We start from the raw sequence: 22,136 nt of genomic DNA, 5'->3' as shown, positions 1-22,136 counted from the left end.
AAACTTCTAGGCATTTTTTCAGTGCCTTTGCTCTGTTTTTTCTAATGGATACCTAATGTGAGGAGAAAAGTGACAAAAGCCATATTCTCGTCTTCTTTACTCATCCCACTCAGAGGTACTTCTATGAATTGTTGCATCCAAGAACTCATCTTTACTGATCAAAAATTCATAATTCAATCGGCCGTATTGAATTACGAGCCGTATCTCAGTCTGCTTTGTGATGACTTTGAGAAAGCACGTTAGGATGCTGAAGCCTAAGTCAAAGGGAATGCTCCCTTTTCAGCTGTTTAACCTAGCTGCTTTGCTTTCAATGTAGCAGCACAACATTAACATCCTTTCAAAAAGATTTAGTCAAATTCCAAAACCACTTTATGTGGCTTAACATATACCACTTGCTATCATATTATCACTGGTGTTTCTGAGGGAAAGCACAGCAGCTGTGTATCAGTGTCCACTTAACTGGTACTGTTTGTTTCTCTTTTGGTTTTAGATCTTTTTCCTATTGTGGGACTTTTGCTTTATCACAGGGTAAATGATAAGCAGAGTGTACAGTTTGAATCTGTGCAAAGTGCCCTTTGCTGCACAAGCACTCCCTGGCCTTGAATACGAGGGGATTAAAAAACATGATGACTTTTTATTCTGATAAAATTACAGGGCTTGCCAAGACCAAAACACTTTCTTCATATATTTCAGCAAAGAGTCTGTTTATGTCAGGCAGAAAATGATCAATACATAATCACTACTGTTGGAGGGAAAAAACAAAATAAATTGTAGCCTAAAATTTTGAGACATACCTCTGTCTCTTGAAGGGAAAATTTAATCTATAATTTAGACAAACCACTGAACAGAATAGTATCCTTCCTTGAAATTATTTTTGCATGCTCTAGTGCCTCATCTACTTTTGATGTGATAACTAAGCTGAAAAGTGCTGACTACCCACCCAGAAAACAATGAAAGAAACTTTGATTCTGCATATGCTACACAGAACAATTTGGAGAGAAGAGCAAAAAGAATTCAACATTTGGGACCATTTTCTATATTTGCAATAGCAGACAATAAAAATATCTAAAGGAAATTCTTCCTATAAAATTATGCAATATGTACTCTGGCTACATTCACCAAATACTAATTAACTGGGCTCTAAAAATGCTGATATCAAGCATTGGGAGAGTGGAGGGGAGAGGGAGAGGAGAGAACAGGGGAAGCAGAAAGGAAAAGCAAGAAATTTTGGAAGCAAAACCATTTCCACAAATTCATTATTTTGGATCATTGCTTGAGATTTAATACAGCTAAAAATAGACCAGAAAGCACTACTGCCCTGCACTGCTACCCAGCTCTTATAACACAAAGGCATCCTGTCTTGAAAAGATGCCAGACAGCATAAATCCCTGATAAGCTGCATAAAAACAAATGTGAACAGCACTATATTTTTCATCCATACCTCTCATAAACACTTTTGTCTCTGGGAGTACTGGCAAGACTGTTCCTGCAAGACATTGCACCTTGAATACATCAAGTGTTTTCAGATATTCCTTACTCTTGGTATACATAGATTCAAATTTATTTCCTTATTCTTTGCCATCTGTCACACAAACTCCTAAGGTACCTTTGCTATAGAAATTACAGTGCCAGATGAGATAAACTGCAGTTTCTTTTCCTAACTGCCATGAGCACTATTGAAAGCTAAAATTTTGTTCTTTGTCTCTTATAAACTTTTGTACCAACAACACAGAGGCAGGAAAGTCTTAGGTTACTTGTAGTGTTTCTTTCTCATAAATAGTTTATGTAAGAATACCCAGCCCAGAGTCACTCCATGACAACAAAAATAAAAAATTGGTATTATTAAATTACATTTTTCTACAGTATTTAAAGCATCAGAGCTATTCTGCCTCACAAACTAATCCACTTTACTGCCTTTATTAAATACAACCGAGCAATTTTAACAATAATACATTAGCCCAGCATTTATATATTCTTTTTAAGACAAAGACAGATGACAAGGAAAAACAAGAATTTTCATAATTACCCTCCAAGTAATATTTGGAAAAAAAAAAAGCCAAAATAAATTTTCTTTTAATGCCTTCTTCACCTTTACTGATGACAACAAAAAAATAAATGCTCAAATTAGTTTTTGGAATCACAAACAGTATTTCATTTTAGTTGTTATGAAATCTTGAGGCTGTGTTAGTGGTTTGGTTTTTTTAAATAACAAGAATAATTTGTTCATGTAAAAATTTTCATGCTATGGACAAGATCTTGAAAACATGAAACCTTTATGTTTCATTACCTAAAATGCAGAAAGGATATTAGGGCTCAGATTATTTATCTAACAGTCAGCTTTGTGTGCTTACCTCATGAGATTTTAGTTTTAGTTGTTGAAACTACTTCTGTTAACTTATCAAGGTTCTATAGAAAGTATAAGCAAAAGAAGTAAGAGTGAAAGATATTTTTCAAAGACCGGGATATATATGTACTCTACTACTAAACTTCATTTCTTCACAGTCTTCAAATGCATCTTTTCATATCAAGTTCCGATGCAAATGCATTTCTATTTCTTTCGAATTTTAGGCACCAATACACATTGTGATCTTGTGATATGGCTAGTAATGAGAGTTCTTCAGAGAGCATAAAGCTTTGACATTGCAGGGTTAGACACACAGAAATGCTGTTCCATTTTCCAATCTCACCTCTTCAGACTTGACTTTTCACGGGGAAAAAATTTATATACAGCTGTCTTGGAACAAAGAAATAGTGCGATTTTTCGTTGTATTTATTGCAAAAATGTAGAAAAAGAAAAAAGAAAAAAGTTATATAAGCGCAAATATTACCATTTTCCTCCCCACTCTGAAAGGCATCTCCAGAAAACAAAATCATTGTGCTTGCCCTTCCTGGGAAACAGGAATAAAGAAGCATGAGTCACGCAACAAATATAAGCCCTTATGGTTTCCTTAATTTCAGCATGCAGCAGCAGGGCTCAGTCAGGTGTCTGTAGGCCTAAGGAATTCCTCCCATCCTGGCACAAATTTCTTTATCAAACAAAAACCTGAGGCTAAAGAAACAACCTTACCCATAAAGGAAATCCCATGGGATTTCCTGCTCTGGATTCTACTGTCTGTCTTTACACACATCAGTCCTAATCAAAGATGTGGTCACTAAATTGTGAGGGTTTTACTGAACGAATTGGAAAATCAGAAAGTTCAGCAGCTTGGGGCAGAGCCAAGTCTCACCACGTTTGAAAAACGTTGCCTAAGAAACCATGACCAGCTTTATGGAGAGACTTCTGTGGAGCTGTTTTTCTGTTGATGCTGCACAACCCCGGGGATGTTTCGTTGTGACAGGTTTCTGAGCCTCCCAGACCACTTCGTATCAGACACAGTCATGCCAAAAACATCTGAATTTCACTGAAGGGATAATGCTTTCTGTGAATGTACGACCACACAGAGGAAAAGCAAAATCCTTTCCATTATGACTAAATAACACAGGTGCATGAAATAGGTTTTCAAGGAAATGCTGTGTGCTACAAATCACCAGAGCTGCAGTGCAGATGAATGTATTGGAAGCCAGAAAAAGTACATGACAAAATTTAGATTCCAGGTGTGAAATTCTGGAATCCAAGTCAGATGTACCTCAACTCCTCTCCCTTTCTTACCACCCTTTACAGAACCTCCCCTTGCCCCCACTTCCCTTTTTTCTGCCTTTATTTTTTTATATATTTGGGTTTTTATGTATTTGATTCAATTTACAGAAGAATTCCACAGATTAATTTAAATCAATTTGACTTCATCCTTCAACACTCCTGGCTTTTTTGGTAGCTTTCCAAGATGTAGTTTCCAAGTGTTTTAGTCATTATCAGCAAGAAATGAATAGAAAAAAAAGACAGAGGAGGAAAAATGTTTTCTTTTAGCAGATCAGATGCTTGAAGAGACAGACAAATGCAGGTGAAGACAAAGCAAGGCTGACCAGGGAGCAGCTGAGAAGTCTGCTCACTGCAAAAGGAGGTGGTGAAGAAGCAAAGGCCACACCAATGCCAGCAGAGCATGAACAATGAAGAGGTTTCCTCAGTCCAAGTATTTCAAAGTAATCCTTTGCTGCAGCACTGCTCTTAAACCAGCATACCCCTGTAATACTATTTATTTTGTGTACCCACAGGAGCCTGAAGCTCACAATAATTTTCTGAAAGTTTGTTCAGTTTCTGAAGTGGCTTTTATCACCAACCACATGCCTGAACTATTGTTTTTTCCCAGCCAAACTGGTTTAGAGCTGGATTCACTGCACTGCAGTCATTGCACCCTGGACAAGCCCTTAGAAACCCCACTGTGCAGAGCATGTGGAATAAATCAGGGCTCTCTGTCAACTCACACAGCTTTGCTCTCACAAGCTGCTTCCTTGGCCTAAGCCATGTCCTAGAACTGTAACCATTTCCATTGAAACAGACCCTTTGAAAGTCCTAAAAATTAAAAGGAAAGTTTGGAATTCATATCAAATCAAGTAACTTTGTTGCCTTCCAAATCCTTCAGCAATTGAAAAATAAGTAAGGAGCCAGCAAGTGACATATCCCAGAAACATGAAAAAGATACACCAACACAAGAACTAACTGGAAGTTTTGCAGCTTTACTTTTTGGGGTTTTTTTAATCAGAAAATATCAGTTTGTTGAAATCTTAAACTTTTAGTAAGAAATCTTGGATTTGGAGAAAAAAAATTGTTCCTGGGAGAAACTTCTCAGGACTCAGAGCCCAGGAGCTTGCACTGTGGTTTGCTGAACTGCTTTCATGTTCCAACTATTTCTCTAGCTGGAACTCCTAGACTTCACTAAGAACCTTACAGATTTTATTCTGGGAAAATTTGTTTGATACTCTGAAGGCATCTGGAAATAAAAAAATCTTCTTTTGACTCTGAACTGTTGTTCCACTTACGATACCTCACAACATTTTCAGAAAACATTTTCTTCATGTGAGCTCTCATACCACTTGAACAGTTTTATTTCTATCACAGAATCTATTAGTTCAGTAAGAATTATCACAGTCTAAAATCAGAAATACCAAAGTCTTAAAACCCCCAATGTGAAATTATATTGAACTGAACAAGGCACATAAGCTCTTCAACATTTGGCATGCTCGACTGTGTTACGGAGGAGTTGCAAAACAAATCTGTAGGAACAATTCTAAAAGTTTATTCCATGTTCCACAACACCAAGAAATCAAGAACACCACCAGAATAACTGTGAAAAGCCTGGTTCAAAAAGTTATAAAATCTCCCATCTAGAAATAAGTATCTACCAAAGAACTCACATAATGATCATGCTCAAAAGGTTGTGATTAACCTCACTCAGTACCAAAGGGATTTGCAAAACCAGACCCCGAAGATATTTCTGATCTGGGGAAAGATATATCTGATCTGGGGAAAGTCAGCACTTTTTATTGAAAGTTCTGTATTTTGGTATTGGTATAAAAAGTATTATTGGACTTGAAGTTGTTTCAAGGGAATCTCAGCTCGTGGCACAGAGTCCAGGCTTAAATTACTACAAATTCTCATGGGAAAGGCTTTTATGAGATAAACAGCCATTTGATTTATTTTATTTTTTTTTTTCAGCTGGAATACACACCCTCTGGTTTCCTTTGCTTTCCATTTCACATATGTGGCTTTGTTTGTTTTGGTGCTACATATAATGCAAATTTCCCAGTCTGCTTCCTAATGCCCTCAAGAACATTAGCAGCCTAAGTGACAGAGAACACAGCTCACACATTCTTTACCCCACTCTAAAAACCATGCAAGAAAAAAAACACCAACTTCTGTGGTACATAACTTTGTTTTTAAGATATCCTGAACTGCTCTCACTTTATTGGAAAATCCTGGCAACCTGCTTTGACTAGAATCTGCTATTAACATTTTACCTGGCACACGCACCTCTGAATTACCACAGTAGCTGAAAAAACTATGAAACCTAGAGATGAAAGCAGTGTCCTCAAGAGAAGACACTTCCCTCATCAGACTCACAACAGTGAGCATGTACCTGTGTATTCCTGTACAAGAGATCATATATCTTAGCCCTGCCTATGAGTAGCAAATATATGCTTTTCTAGGAGGATCAAGTTCACTTCTGGGCACGTTCAGCTCTTAGAGGCAAGTCCTGATACTGCTTTTCTGTGTTTTACAGAATCATATATTTTTATGCTCCACATTAGGAAAATCGATCTAGAAAGTAGTTCTAACCACAGGCATTTAAAAATCTGTAGAAGTTGTAGTTCATTGCACGAGTTCACTACCATCCAAATACCAAATACCAGTTACCTCCTGTTCTGGCCAAAGGCAGCAAGTGCCTGCCAGTGCCACAGCAGCTTGTCACAACCACAGTGAGAAAAAGGAGGCTCATCCACATGGGGCTGCAGAAGCTGAGTGTGCACAGACCATGCAACACACACAAATTTATTCAGGTGAGGAAAACATGAGCAAAAGCACACACAGGTGTGGCTTTTGATTCCGAAAATTATCCGTTTATCGGCTATAAAGAAACCTGAAGAAATAAAGAACAGCAAGTTCAGTTCTGAAACAGGAAAAGGGAATGTCATGACATAAATTAAAATCCGTATTACTGTCAATTACCCACCACGAGAAAAATCCCTCGGGGTTCCCTTTGGTATTAATGTTACTATTAAAATATGCATTGTTCTTTTCACATATAGCATGTTTTCTTTTGTACTTTTCTTCAAGAGAGTCACTGAGATAATTACTTAATTACATAAGCAAGAACTTTAAATTCATAAGGGCTGTGTTCCTGCAATGCTAATGCAAGAGATAATCTCCACTCTTTTTTCATAATATGTAGCTATTTACTTACAAGCAGCTATTTTGCAATCAGTTAATTGATTGCATTTTAATCTTTCTCATCATTGGCTTGCACTGGTTAATAAAATTTCCCATCACATATCAACTAGTCACAGAGCTCAAATGAGGAATCAGAGCAACAAAACTTAATCCATCTGTATATTCAGCAAACCTAGAAGTGTTATTAATGTTATCATAGGCAGAAAGTAAAATGTACAGAAATTACTGCATTATAGTCACTCACTTGAAGAAATTCCATTTATTCAATCAGACTCAAAAAAAGGATTGTAATCTTCAATGGGAAAAATTTACATTTTCACCAGTTAAGCAGTTTGCAAAAAATTAAATTTTAACATTCCTAAAATTTTGAACATTTACCAGATAAAGGACTTTTCCTAACACTCATTCGTGTAAGACCAATCCAATTAAATTTTTAAGTAAAATCCAATTTGCTGCAATGTGATTGACTGGAATTATGAAGTGCTTAAAAAGGTGCACAGCAGGATGGCAGAAAATGGGCACAATCTTTACTGCAACATTTAGCACAATAAAAACAAGCCTGCTTTCCCCTCCATATCTATCCCAAGTATTGGCTGCCTTAATACAAACAACACACTACAAACACCTCTGTCTCCAAGGGAGGTTCATCAGTATGCACAAGCTTCTTACCCTATAAATCCAGTAAGCATGGAATGCATCACCAAATTGCAGTACATTGCAAGCCTAGTAATTGAATGTCTACTTAAGAGGAGATTTGCTTTGTCCTAATACATCCTAGTAATGGGACAGAAAAGAGGTAAATAAAGGCAGGTTAGAGCAGAATCATCTTTGAATTCAGTAATAAGGTCCAGGTCTTTTACATGCACACTCTCTAAGCTGTCTTTAGTTCCACTGACAGATAATGCTGCTGTATAGCAAAGATGGTACAATTACTCCTTGCAAATCACCTAACCTGAAAAGAGGGTTCTTCTCAGTTTATGAATAATCACTAAGAGACTTTTGCAACAGTGTAGAATGATGGTGACTGCCAATATAATCAGATCACACTGGATAGGCTTTTCCATCATACACACCCTCTAACACTTTGTATTAAGCATAACTATTGCTTCTTTATTCCAGTTTGATCACTAGTACCAAACCAGTACAACTAATACCAGGTTGCTGCTCCTGCTCTTGAAATACTACCTGATGAGATGCAGACATTTCACTAACTAACTAACTTCAGTAATAATGTTAGCTATTATTTTAACATTTTCTGGTATGTCTTGCTTTACCTAAAGTCATACAGCCAAGATAAAAGTAACTGCAAGTCAATCCCAACTTCATTTAGAAGCTGGAGTGGGGGGAAAGAAAAGTGTGTTCCAAGGAAAAACTAGAGAGGGCCCAGAGCAAAGCCAAAAGGTGCTAAGAAGAAAACCCTAAAATTTTATAATTTAAAATAATTTTCAAAATGTCTTATGATACTTGTGTGGGACCTTTTCCATTACACTTTCTGATCAAAAATATTTTTTCAAGGCTGATCATCCCCACTGGTCCTAGGTAAAGGAAACACTGGGAGAGAAGATAGGGGGAAGAAAAAAAGGCAAACACTGAGGTGTTGCAACATAGGTAAATATTCTGCTAACAAAAATAATACACATTTAATTTGTAGTCAATAAAAAGAGCACTAGCTTCCCAGACCTCACTGTTTTTTTAGGGTAAGCTATATATTAGGCAACAAGAAAGAAGTGCAAACCAGACAGGCAAAAAAGGACATATGAGCATATAAATAAATGGACTAGGTTGACAAAAGGAGATTTAGTGGTGGAACTCACTGCCAGCAAAAGCCTGCAAATACAAATAGAAAAAAAACAATCATGGAAAAATATAAAAGGACCCCATTTGCAAAATCAGGCAAAATCAGTTACCCTAGCCATGGGAGCACAGGCTGTTACTGGTATGGGGTTCTCTTCAAAATGTGTTATGCAAGACAGCTCTTTCCATGCCTTCAACCTTTATTTGCCAGAGATGGCAATGCACACTGAACATATAGCATTTCCCAGTGACCATACTGATCTGGCAGTAACATCATGCAAGTAAAGGCAAAGTCACCAAATTACTCCCTTGTACAGTGAAGAAAGGAAGAAAGATAAAATGTAGACTTGGACAGGCTTAAAAAAATGGCAAGTGAGGATGAATGGATCAGACAAGAACAGAAAATGTTCTCTGCTCCATTAAAGCACACCAATCAACAGAAGATTATTTCAAGTTAAAATATTCAAATATCAGTTGGAAGCCATGGTAATATCTTGATTTTAGTATCAGCTACTGATTAAATTTCAGGAATACTGCACTATTTAGAAAGACTGCAAGATTTAACAATCAAAAGAGACAATGCATCCATTTTTTCACCCTAGAAGTCCCAAGGGCTATTATATCATAGAAGGGAGAATGTGACTATATGCCCTGAGGGAGTGGTCCAGCATAGAAGAGAGTATTTATTTCAGAATCACATGAGCTAAAGAGGAACATAAGACAGCATATTTTAGCTTAAACAGATAACTATAATTTAGCGAATTGAATTTAATATAGTTTAAAGTGCTGTTAGAGCTCCAAAAATAATGCCACCCTAGACTGATGCAGCTTTGCATGTATTCTGTACTTCTGATTTCCCCAGTAAAAAAGACAAACACATGCATACATATATTTAGGTTTTTCTTTCTGCAAATACCAACTCAATATTGGAGCAGAAGGCAAATTGGATTATAATTTCCGTCAGTATCAGCAGCAGCTTCTGAAAGCCAAATTGTTGTTCTAACACTCCAACAGAGCTGCCCTTAGTGTGTACCTTGCTGTTCCAGTGGTATATTCTGCTGGCAGTGAACTGCCACAGCATTATTAAGCATATAATTTGAAGCCATTACAAATCTGTCAAGCAGACTTTGTGTTGAAACATTATTAACACCTGAACTGGTAAATCATTATCACCAAGGCCTCTCTAAGTTCACCTTACTCAAGGTCTATTTATGCAGAGCTGGCAGTCATACATTTATTTTTAATGACCATTAGGGTGGATAATAATAGACTGAGAGGACAAGCAGACCAGCTGACTTATCAGGTATTCAGGAGGATTCTCCTCTTTCCAAGATTCATCTTTTAGATCACAATGCTTGCTCCTAATGATAAGAAAAACACTCCATCTTTCATCAGGCCACAGAGAAAAGCCTTCTCTGAGCAGTATTTATGGAGAACCTTAAAAATGCTATTCTCCTTTTAAGAGTAAGGCTTCTGCAATTTTAAAACACTGCATTCTTGAAAATATGTTTGCTTCTTATTACAATATTTCATATTTAGTGAACCACCAGGCCTCATCCTCTTGCACTAAAACTGGTTTTAACTGCTCAGAAGTAGACATAAAGCAATGAAAATCTGGTACATAAAGTACTTACCATTTGTAAGTGATGTTATTTAATTACTAGAAATATAAGAGAATTATGATTAAATTAGAATATTCTTCAGGGTGGGAATATCATATCATAGAGGAGATCGTGCTTTACATCATAATAAATCAGGATCTATTCTGCCATGTTGAATTAAAATTGATAGGCTTTTTATTAACTCCTATATATGTCATAGCTCCAAGAATTATTGCTGATGTATCAATCTAGAAGTTTTATTATAGGTGAAAGTGTGTGAATATTATAAATCTGATTTTTATTTCTGAAAGAGAATGAACTTGTTCCCCTGCTAATGAATTTATCAGAGAATGCATGTGGAGAAAAGAGATTAAACAGATGAAAAAACAGAATCTTCTTTTATATCCTACCAACATACTCAGTAGTTCTGTTTAAAAACACTTCAGTCATCAGCAAACTCCCCTCTAAATTTTTTTTATAAAGTTCCTTTAAACATTTTATAAAGTTCTCTTAAACATATTCTTAAAGGGGTGATGGGAACCCTCCACAGATGAGGCACAACTTCTTCCTTGCAAAATCACCGAAGGAAATGTAAACCATTATTATTCCATGTCTGACTTCATTGGTACAATTCTTTCCTGTCTCCTAAGTGATCCCAGTCCTGATCTACTGATAAGGAAGGGGGTTGCTGCATAATTATTTACTTTGGCCTACATCCTTGGGCTCAAAGTCTCCATATCACATTAGTGTGTGTTCAGATTTCATTGCAGAAGAGATAATGCAAAGAACATAGAGCAATCTGGATGGTTAATGACTTCTCCTTAATATGCAGGCTATGTAGCTCTAGTGACAAACACTGATACTTCACTTAGTAAAAGTGTGCCAAGATACAGGATGATTTAAGTCCAGTATACCAACACAAATCCTTCTTGCTGTTAATCATCCAACATTTGAATGTCTTACCCGTTTTCACACCAGTATCCCAGTAGCTCAGTGAGATTGGCTGCAGGCAACCAGCATTTGCAATCACCCCAGATATCTTTCCTGCTGCTACAAATCTGTCTAAACACCCTAAACAAGGGATGTGCCTCCTCTTATTAAAATATTCCAGTATTTCATTTATCTAATATTTTAGACCAGGAGTAGCAAAACCATGACACACTGGTATATCAGTTAAACTCCACAACAGCTTTATGCCTCTTCTGTCAGGTATGTTTCAAGAAAAACGCTCACAGCAAAACTAGCTTTCAACACCACTAACCATCTTTCATTTTGAAATGTTAACTGCACAGGCTTTTTTTTTTTAAATGAACACAGTTTATCACTAATATCAAAAGTATGATATCTTCATACTAATATCTTCACAGTATGATTTCAATTGTTGTTGGTGTAAAACATCAGCTGCTAAAGACACTATCTCAACACACCACTACAAGTTGAGCCCATTCCCTCCTTTTCACAGGAAGTTCATTTAGTATGAAAAAAATATTGAACACATTTATTTTGAGAAACCAGTTTGAGTCTCTGCAAGGATCAAAGAAAATGCAGCACTATCTAAAACCTTAGTTTCTTTAAAACATTCTTTTATTGGACACATAATATGAAATTCTTGCCCTTGAATCTATACTCGCAACCATGAAAATTCTTCTTCAGTCACAATCCAAACTAAAATTCTAGTAGTACAAGGAACTGTTTAGGGCCTGGTGAACCTTCAGCACTGAGATGATGAAGCCAGTGTCTTTGTCAATTTGCTCCACTGAAGTTTTCCCTAGTCATCTTAATCAGATCTCAGGCCTACTAATAGAGTCCTCTGCAAAAGGACTCTTAAAACAAAGAGTGCATATCTACACTTGTTCATCCTCCAGCCTGGGAACAGCTAGGTTAACAACTCTGCATATAGAGAGGAATGTCATCTGACAACTCTTTAGCAGCTGATTTGGTCCAATTTCTAGTGAAAGCAATTGTCTGTTGGCAGGACTATATACAGTAATATACATGGGACTTCCCAAAGATGTATCATGCTGAAAACTGCAAAGATCAGTCTTGCTAGACTGCAATCTTCAATCTCAGAGCTCAGCACCGTAGAACCCTTTCCTGTTGAATATTGTTCTTGAATAATTTCAAACACCACAACACCTTACAGCTTTTATGAGGTAGAACATTTAAAAAAAAAAAGAGTAAAAAAAGAGGCATCTCTCCTGTCAAAGCAAAGTGGAATTACTGAAAGATTGGCACAGTATGACAGGATTACTTTCTCCTGAAATTTTTTTTAATTCATCTGGCCTACAGCATAGTGTCTTCAAAGCTCTCCACTTCTTTTTGTAACTATCCATCCTAAAGCATATTTGTCCTGTAACCTGATATGTGCCCTCAAGCTAAGGACTCAGAAAGTATTTCATCTAAAACATTCTTCTCAGTCATTTTTCCAGCCAAACTGCATGATGTCTGGCTTTAGCATGACTCATATACTCAGTGCTCTGCAGTCTGTGTTTTATGTTGCTGCTAAGACAATTACATAGCTGCAATGCTTTGGATGAGGCTGTGCTTAGGTCAGGAAGGTGAACTCTTCTCTAGTCTTACACATTAGAACACACCAGTCAATGGCCCAAAGATCCCTATACCAAAAAAAAAAGGAAAGTCTTTTTTGGATTTCATACACAGTAGATGAGAAATGAAAATGATCCTGTGTCTGTTTTCAGAGTGAAGTGATATACATCACCCTTACCTCTCTCTCATGCAGATTATTTGTTCCTGAGCATTTCCTGCTCCAAGTATCACCTTTTAATATTGCAAAACAAATTGCTTTCTTCAAACTCCACTACAGTGTAGGAAATCAAACTAATCTGAGAGATTAGGACATTAAAAATCTGAATGGAAAGGTAAGTGTAGTGATAAATACTGATTTAAATGGCATAATTTACATAGCCTAATCAAAAAGAAGCTAAAAGAGACCAATCATCAGTTGGATAGCAAAAACTTAGGAATCAGCTATTGTTATTAAATTAATTGTGGATCACAAAAGACTTTGATAACTTCTTTTTTTGAGTTTTGCCCCCGTTCCCCGGTGAGAAAAAAAGTCATCCTGGTAACATTACTTTAAAATCCTCTATTTCAATTTAGGCTTCACTGTATCTGTCCAAACACTGGTTCTGCAGCATCTTTTAATGGTTTTCAAGTTCCCCACTGGTTCACCAGAATTCATCATCAGAAACCATATAAACTCTTCTGATAACAGCTGTGCCAAGAGAAATGGGACAAGTTTTGAAGTTAGAGAGAAATGGTGAAAGAGGAACTGAAGGTGACCATTAGTTTAGTCTTGTAACTTGTGGCTGATAGGTTTATGCAGCAATTAGCAGTAACCTGACTGCATGAGTGTTGATCTTTGAGTTTTGTGGGGAGTTCACGGTTTCTTTCCATAAAGTTCTTGCATGTCACCCTAAAAGAAAATTTAATTTTATATTGAAGGACAAACAATATCATCTGTTTAGTTTAAAACCTTCCCATTTCCCTTAACTTTCAATCTATATATTTGCAAGTAATTGGAGATGAATTGAAAGAATTTAGGATGGAGGAGACATAATCTCTGCACATCAGAATAAGGGGGAGTGTTTGGACATGTGTCATCTGAGGACTGTAAATCTGAATGGCTTTTGTGATACAAAACTTCTCTGAAAATTCTCAAGCTGAGGTACTGCTACCCTCACATTGCTTATGTAAAATCAGGGAGTCACAACTGGCTTACATAAAGATGATATAGACAATCATCTTTAATAAATAAATGACAATGTACAACATTGCAATACACTTGCCAAATGTGAAAGCTTAGACTTGTGTGTTTTGTTTGAAAACCAGGGATATCTAAGAGCTAAATTGCAAATTTATCATATACAAGAAAGGCAACAGATTCTTCTTTTATATCCAATGCCTAAGCCAAGAAGAAACCCCCCACACTCCAGGGCATATCCTCAGCTGTAGTAAAATAACATAGCCAGCGGGGCACTGACACAGAGCTAACATCATTTTAATTTTTCCCCTTTGAGAATTTTGAATCCTCAAAACTCAGCTCTCTGTACTTATTACTAAGAGGCTCCCCATCGGTGCTCTCTAGAGTATTCACAGCACAAAATATGCATCTACCATTTAATTTCTGAAGCTCTTTCAGCCCACAGGTGACTTCTGCAAAGGAAGCAGGAGTGTGAAGGGCTTTCTTGAGTCTAGAGGTGTTTGAAAGAGCTGTCAGTCAACTGAGGGAACAAGTGAATGTCCTGACTGGACTGATACAGCAAAAAGGACCTCTCCCTGGGTGGGGAGGAAGCACATCTTCTGCACAAAGAGTGTCTAAATCCATACAAACTTGTCTTAACTTTCTGAGAGTCCAAAGAACTGAGATCTGCAGACAGCACAGTGAAGATCCTGGGGGCTACAGAGAAAGAAGTAGTTCATGCACATGCAAGTCTCTTCTGCCTCTGGACCAGAAAAACAGGCCAGGGACCCTCTCATTCCACTCAGGACTTAGTGCTTCCGAGTGAGCCACAACTCTTCCTCTTTCTAATTGCAGAACATTTGTTAGCATGGTTACAAGGGTTGTATTTGACCACATGGTTTTAAATTGCAACAATTTTCCTTTTGAAAAATAGCTCTGTAATGTTTCCCAAGAGCTGCAAAAAATAGAGCTCAAATTTTAAATGAAAGTCAACTTCATGGATTTTTTTTTTAGTATTTTCCTCACATAACAATTAAAGCAAACCAGAAAACTGCTTGCGTCTTTAAGCAAACTGTTGCGGGGGAGGAAGGGAAGAGGAAGTCATGTAAACACTCTTTAAATGTTAATTCCAGAGTTTAATTGTAGCTCACTGCAAGCCTATTAAACCCTGACTAAGTGCACCTGACAGACTGACAACAGCATAATGCTAATGCGTGCCAGGGAAGAGCAGTAATTAGCTACTTTAAAAGGGTGAGATTTGGGGGAAACTGCTCACAGAACAATAGAAAATAGGGGGAGGGAGAAGGAAAGGAAGGATAACTTTCTTTCCTCGTTATACCTCTCTACATCTTATGCAACGGTCTCTGCAGAACTGAGACAACTGTCAGGACTGTCCTATGAAAACTTAAGAAATAGCAAAAAGATCCCAAGACTACTGGGAAGGAGACAAGGGTTATCTAGTTTTTACTGATTTTCTGTGTGGACTGTGTGAACAAACCAGGGTAACACTGAAAGTGATATTAGAAAAGGACAGAAAGAAGGTGACTTGCTAGTCTAACATTCCTGCCAACTCCAGAGAACTGGAAACTTACTTAACAAATAATCTTATACAGCATACTCTGTCTTTCTTGCTCTCTTGCATAAATCAACAGAGAAAATTCCTTCAACCAGAATGGGAAGGAAGCAGAACTGGTGCATGTCAGTCATTTATTATCTCATAGTAGGTCATCTCCTTTCTCTGAATAGTTACGTTTAATTGGACATCCAAGTTAAAATTCAATAATTGTACTTTACAGTACAAGATGATTTGCTTAATTATAAAGCAAATTCTTCTCCAAGAAAATGCTCTACAGGCTTAGTGTACCAAAAACTTTGGGGGTTTAAGTTTAGCTTTTTAGAACTATACTGAAATATCTCTTGTTTTTCTGTACATTACATCCAGCCGACTGTAACATCAAAAACATGACAAATTCTAGGAGTCTGAGGTAATCTTGTTAGCTTAAATTGTACATTTTAGTAAAACTTTTCACTCTATCTTTTTTTTCCAAAGTATGGACAGAGAAGTTCATGTTATACCTAAGTTATTTTGTTCAGGCTGGCCATTGCAGCCTCATTCTTAACGGATACACTCTCAGGATGTTTGACAAAAGCTGTGACAGAAATCTGTGGCAGTGAAAAAACCCCAAAAAGTCAAGCTGAGACCACAGAAAACTGAGACCAACGAGAACATCACTTATCTTCCATTTACAGCAAACATTTAATTAAGACCCAGGAGCACATTTATGAAAAGCAGTTCCACTACCTTAAAACACAGTGGACTGATTTCCCACTGTAGGAATATTTTCATGCATCTGATTCCTTATTTAGCTACCTTAGTGGCATAAGCTGAAACAATATTTAAACTAAAACTGAAGAAATTTGACTTTTATTAAGCTTGTTCCCAATTCCTGCACATATCAAAGCAAACTGCCAACGGAACTTTGTTTTTTCAAGTTACTGCTCTTACAGACCACTGTCTTTTCCCAGGCCCTGAGGTTCAGAAGCAAAATGAAAGCAATTGGCTTGCATTTCTTTGGAAGAGCATTTTGCACACCCGGTGGGAGACCTGTCTCTTAAATAGCTGCCCCAGGAAAGGGGGCAAGTCCAAGAATTAAAGTGCCTCAGTAGCAATAACTGCACAAGCTGTTCCATTGGCTCTGTGTTTGCTCTTTGTTAAACACGACCTTGCAAAAGTACAGATGGCAGCAGGAAGACCTTAAGAAAGAAAAAGTAGTAAGGAAACTAAGAGCTAGATTGTGTTTTAGGAGAGGAGATCCTAAAGGCTCACGAAAAAGGCTCTTTGTTTTTTTCAGTTTCCCACTCTATCTATTCTTTCTTATTTCAATTTACTGTAGGATACAAATTCTCCATTGGAACACCAGTTTCTTAATTTGTGAATTCTTATATCAGTGGATAATATATTTGTAGTTTTCTATGACATGTACTGCACATTGAAAGACACTATGATTTTTATGGATCCATGAGCCTTTCTCTTGGGGTGGCAGTAAAGCACATCTGTAAGCAGAAATCTAGAGGATTTAGGCAGCCTTTTGTTGTCATAAAGAAATTTCTTCTAAAACTGATCCTTTTACTGCTGGACTCACTTTGTGTCTTTAATGACGCACTGAAAATTGGAATCATTTGTTCACAGCTGCCTCTGTTCCTGAATCTGGATCCCTTCCACCATCTCATATACCTTGCAGGGGGCTGTGATAATTCTTTTGATTACGCCAACTTCCTCACTGTGTTACCATGTGTCCATGTTAGAGCAGCCACTTTGCAGGTCTGTGGTTTCTCCCTTGGCTTTCTCAGTTATCATTTAAGCCACGTGGCAAACTGGCCTATAGGTGGGACATTTAGCATTGGGAGAATGTTTCAATGCCAGGTGCTCTTTACCATACCTCACTTTCCTAACAAAAGTGTGGCCAACTGCCCTCGGGGAACTGAAAGGATGACTAAGAACAGGTAGGGAAATTTGAAGCGGGGTGGCAAAGCTGCCCACTGCTCCTTTTGATCCTTGCTATTATTCCTACACATTATTACCATAATCCTCTCCAGACAGCAGCATTCAGTGCCCCATCCAAAGAGGCAGTGACCAGCTTCTATTTGTCACACCTAGAGGGTCTGATCAGCAGGGGCACCTAACACGTCCAAACAGTATCTTTGCAGTAAATTACAGATCACCACAGCAGACACAGCCATCCTGCCAGATTTGTGAACACAACTCCTGATCAAGTCAGCCGACTTTCACCCACCATGTGCTGTACTCTCACTCAAAGCACCAAGCTGAGAAGTCTCACAATCTCTCATTTTCTGTTTTATTTTCCCATGACACCTCGGAGGACAGCCAGGGAAATCTAGCCAAATTACTAGAACTGTACAGGAATAGAACTGAGGAGTACTGCAGCTCTCCAAAAAATATGTCTAAGGACAACATGTTATAGTTTTCTGAGCAAGAAGAACTTAGGAAGCTTCATCTTCTCTCTTCCTCTTGAAGAATTTTCCCATTTCCTTTTATTTAAATAAGCTGACTTCTAGCCTTAATTTTGTAATGACAAAGCTCTTGCCAAGTTTTCTTAAATACACTACATATTTATTCAACTTTGTACTTTAAAGATCAAGGAAGAATACTATTAAAAAGGAGGAAAAAAAAGATACCAATCTGAAAGTGAAGATTATTATTCTTTTTAAGCATGAGCTTTGATTTCTGATATTGCAAAGCATGATATCCTCTGGGGACAACAGACAAGGTGGTTGATGAGAACATATTCAGTTTTGGGGAAATTGTCTTCTAGAATTTTTTAATGAGCTCTGCCTTTTTTTAAATATCTTTATAATGCTTTGGTGCAATTTGCAAGCAATACTAAATCAGAAAAAGTTGTGAATATCAGTTAGAGCTGAGAAATGTTAGTGACAAAGCCAGAGGCATTAGTGGGCAGAAAATGACAGCATGAGTTTCAATTTATAAAAATGCACATAAAAAACACCTAGGGAGATAGAAATCAACGTGTAGCTGGCTATTCACTGAGTGAAAGAAATCTAGAAAATACAACAAAAGAGAAGTGTGGGTGATAGAAACTCCCACGCTGCAGCACTACCAAAAAACAACCCAGGCTTAGAGCAGTTGCAGACTAAAATCCACGAAGACAACGCAACACAGAGTGCAGAAATGATAATTGCCTGCCCTTTGGACAGTTTTTAGTGTGAGCACACTACAGAATTAATTCAGTGCAGGACATAATGTTAGCTGTAAGACTGACAAATTGCAGTGCGTTAAGAAAAGACCAGCAGAACAGATTGGAGCATGGAAGAGATGATTTATGACGGAAAATTTATATAATTAAATATTTATTAACCTGAATAGCTGAAAAGGGAGACAGGGTGGGAAGTCTGCAAATATCTGAAAGGGTATTAACAATGAAAAGAGAAGATGAATTACAGACGCCTCTGGTCTGCAGTATGCTGGCATGCAGGATTGAGTGCTAGTCTAAGCTTTAAATACTGAGCCCTAGGCTGTTACTCAGTGAGCCAAAGGAATCCCTCATTCCTTGAACTCTTAACATTTTGGCTCCCATCTCATCCCTCAAACATCATCTTACATAGTCAGTCCTGCCCTGAGTTATTTTACCCTCCCTCAACTCCTTTGTTTCAAAATTCCCAGAGCTTGACCACCTCTATGGTCTGGGATGGGGTGGAGGGTTAGACATTTCCTGCTTGAATTTCATTCTCTTGAAACTGCAGAGCAAAATTCTATAAGGGCACTTCAGTCATGTCCAGGTGGGATAGTTTCTCCATAACCATGTGCAAGTAGGATGCCAAAATCTTCCTGTCTCCAAAAGAGAACCACCAGATCAGAGTGTCTCATTAGCCCACCTGTAGATGTGGAGATTATTTATAACATTACTTAGTGTTGTGCATATAAGCTATTGGCCCCAGCAAACAGTGCAAATATAGTACAATTACATACTTCTAATTCCTCTGTTAAATCTTTAATCAACTGGTGGAAAAACTAGGAAAGTTAACCATTCCACGAAACCTTCATCAGACATGTATTTAAATGTTCCAAGGCTGCACAACTTGAAGATTTCTGTTATTACACTTCAATATTTCAGCTCCTCATTGTTCGCATTTAGTACTTTTCCATGATAAACCAGATGTACATTCTCAAAGCATAAGACACATGACACTGACTTTCCAAGCTTCAGAAGAGAATCCCCTGCATTTACACATCTTGGAGAGGATATTCTAAAAGAATCAGGTTTATTGAATATTATCCAGAGGTGATAATATTTGCCCAAGACTTACTAAAATTTCTGGGAGACTTAAATGCAATATCAGAGAAAATCAATGGGTGATGATGTTATCTTCAGAAAGAGGAGAGATTTCTTTTTCTTATAAGAGTTATTAAAAACCTCGCACTGCTCCAAGAATTCTCATAATATTAAGAATTGCAAATAAAAAGTCCTCTAATGATGTATAGAGTACTTCTGATTATCTTGCTCACCATATATGGGATAAATAATGTCCCAGATTGTCATTTCCATTTTTAAAGGCTCCCCACTGATATATTCCTTGGCCATCTGTTCTCTGGACCTGATGTAAATGGATGTCTGCACCATGCCCAACCTGCTGGGGTGAGGCAGACAGCTATCCCCTGGCTTCATGGCACTGTGCTTGCCTCCCAAGAAGAGCATTTTTCAAGGAATTAATGAGTGGGAACTACCACTGAAAGCCATAAAATTATGAACAATATACAGAAAGTGAGTTGGAAATTAATATTTACTACTACTTATCATACAAGATACATAGGCAAATTAGTGTATTATGAGGCAGCTACCTAAAACACACAAAAGAATGTACAAAACAAGAATATTTTGTAGCTCCTTATTCTGATAGCACCAAGACCCAAAATACAAGTTGATCCAACACGGAAGGAGAGGAACTAACGAAAAACACATCCATTAGTACCCATAAAAGCAATTATTCACATGCAGCCTCTGATTTGAGAGGTCTTAAAACTGCTTTCCAGAAGCAAGAAAGATACACCAAAGACAGATTTTTCTATCTGAGTAATGTTTTTTACCTTCGAAGGTTGCTGTCATAAGCAGGATGCTGAACCAAGAGAACTTTTTGTCAAAGTGAGACTCCTAGTTATTATCTTTTGTTTGCTTTCAAAATTCTGTACTTCAAAATGAAATACATTGATCTAGAAATACTTCACTATCACTCCATTACCTCTGAAAAAACCTCACCTTTATCCTAGGAGTTAAAGCGTTTCACTGTACAATTACAAAATTACCAGTTACCAAACAAAACCACTGTATTCAGCCTATTTTGGAACAGTTTTACTGATTGTATTTCAAGTATAACACCAATGAGCTGTAACTTCCTGGGTCACACAGGGCCAAATTAATTACACCATCCACCCCTGAATTCACATCTGAATCCAATTCAGAACTACATTACTATCTCCAGAGCCTCTCCACCTGTAGTTGTTTCTTCTTAGATTTTGGCTGCATCCACCTAGTTCTCCTTTGATGCAGCACCTTTCTCCTTTCTTTATCATTCTCTGAACCCTTTCCACATTTAATAATTTGTCTTTTGTTTATGCTGAATATCTTGAAATTATTCATTTTTAAGTTCAGTCATCTCCTCCTTATTCTTTCAGCCTACTGTTTCTCTGCTTTAAAGAAATTTGGCCACTAGAAAACTCATCCTACTGAGGGTAAGAAGTGAAAAGAATATTAATTCAGCAGAAAATATTATCCTATAAATCTTGTCGTCACTTGATAAAAAATACCTGGGGAAAAAAAAAAGCTGAAAACACCTTACTTTTTTTAACAATACAAAAATTAATCCAAAGGATAACACCTACTGTGATTCATGAATTTGATTTATTTCAATCTACAGTCAGGAATAATTTCTGAACAATATAATTTTTGTATCACCTTTTAAAAAATTACTGTACGTGTGCATTACTAATTGATATTAAAATGACAACACAATCTCTAAAACTAAGGTCAGATTTAGTTTCTTGCCTACCACTAAAATTGCATTTTGCTTCACATATGGAACTGTAAGAAAAAATTCTAAATTACATGTTTCCATTAGCTGCAGATGCTGATAGGTTAGCACTATCAAAACAAGAAATAAAGATGTCAGTGTTGCTAGACAACCACTTCTCTTTTTAACCCTACCAATGACGCAAGCTGTAAGAGCAGAGAGAAAAATTTGCTGTCATGCTTTAGGAACCTCCTCAGTTATATTTACAGTGAGACTTTTTTTTCTAGTTTTTTAAATAAAAAACCCAGACTCATAGTCAGCTTAAGTGATGTCTCAGATTTGGTACTTACTAGTAAAAAAGTTACACGTAAGGTTTCTGTGCTGTAACAATTGTATTACTGTATTAAATTGATGCAATGCCAATTAAAAAGTATTGGGCTTAAAAGGCAGTTTAAATGTATTTTTATTAAAACATACATATGGGACTTTAAAACACATGTATTCTGAATCTACCTATATTATTTCTGATTAACTAGTTGATAGTGAACTACTGATTTTTGCCAGTAGCTTATCTTAGTAGATAAGGAAGCATGATGAATTCATAGATAAACAGAAATCCTGATACTCTCCTAGGTCATCTATTTCTAGCTCCCCTAATAAAAACCCCATTAAT

This window comes from Manacus vitellinus, unplaced genomic scaffold (genome assembly GCF_001715985.3).
Source record: "Manacus vitellinus isolate BGI_N305 unplaced genomic scaffold, ASM171598v3 scaffold_54_pilon, whole genome shotgun sequence".
Classification (NCBI taxonomy): Eukaryota; Metazoa; Chordata; class Aves; order Passeriformes; family Pipridae; genus Manacus; species Manacus vitellinus.
This window is presented reverse-complemented; position numbering follows the sequence as displayed.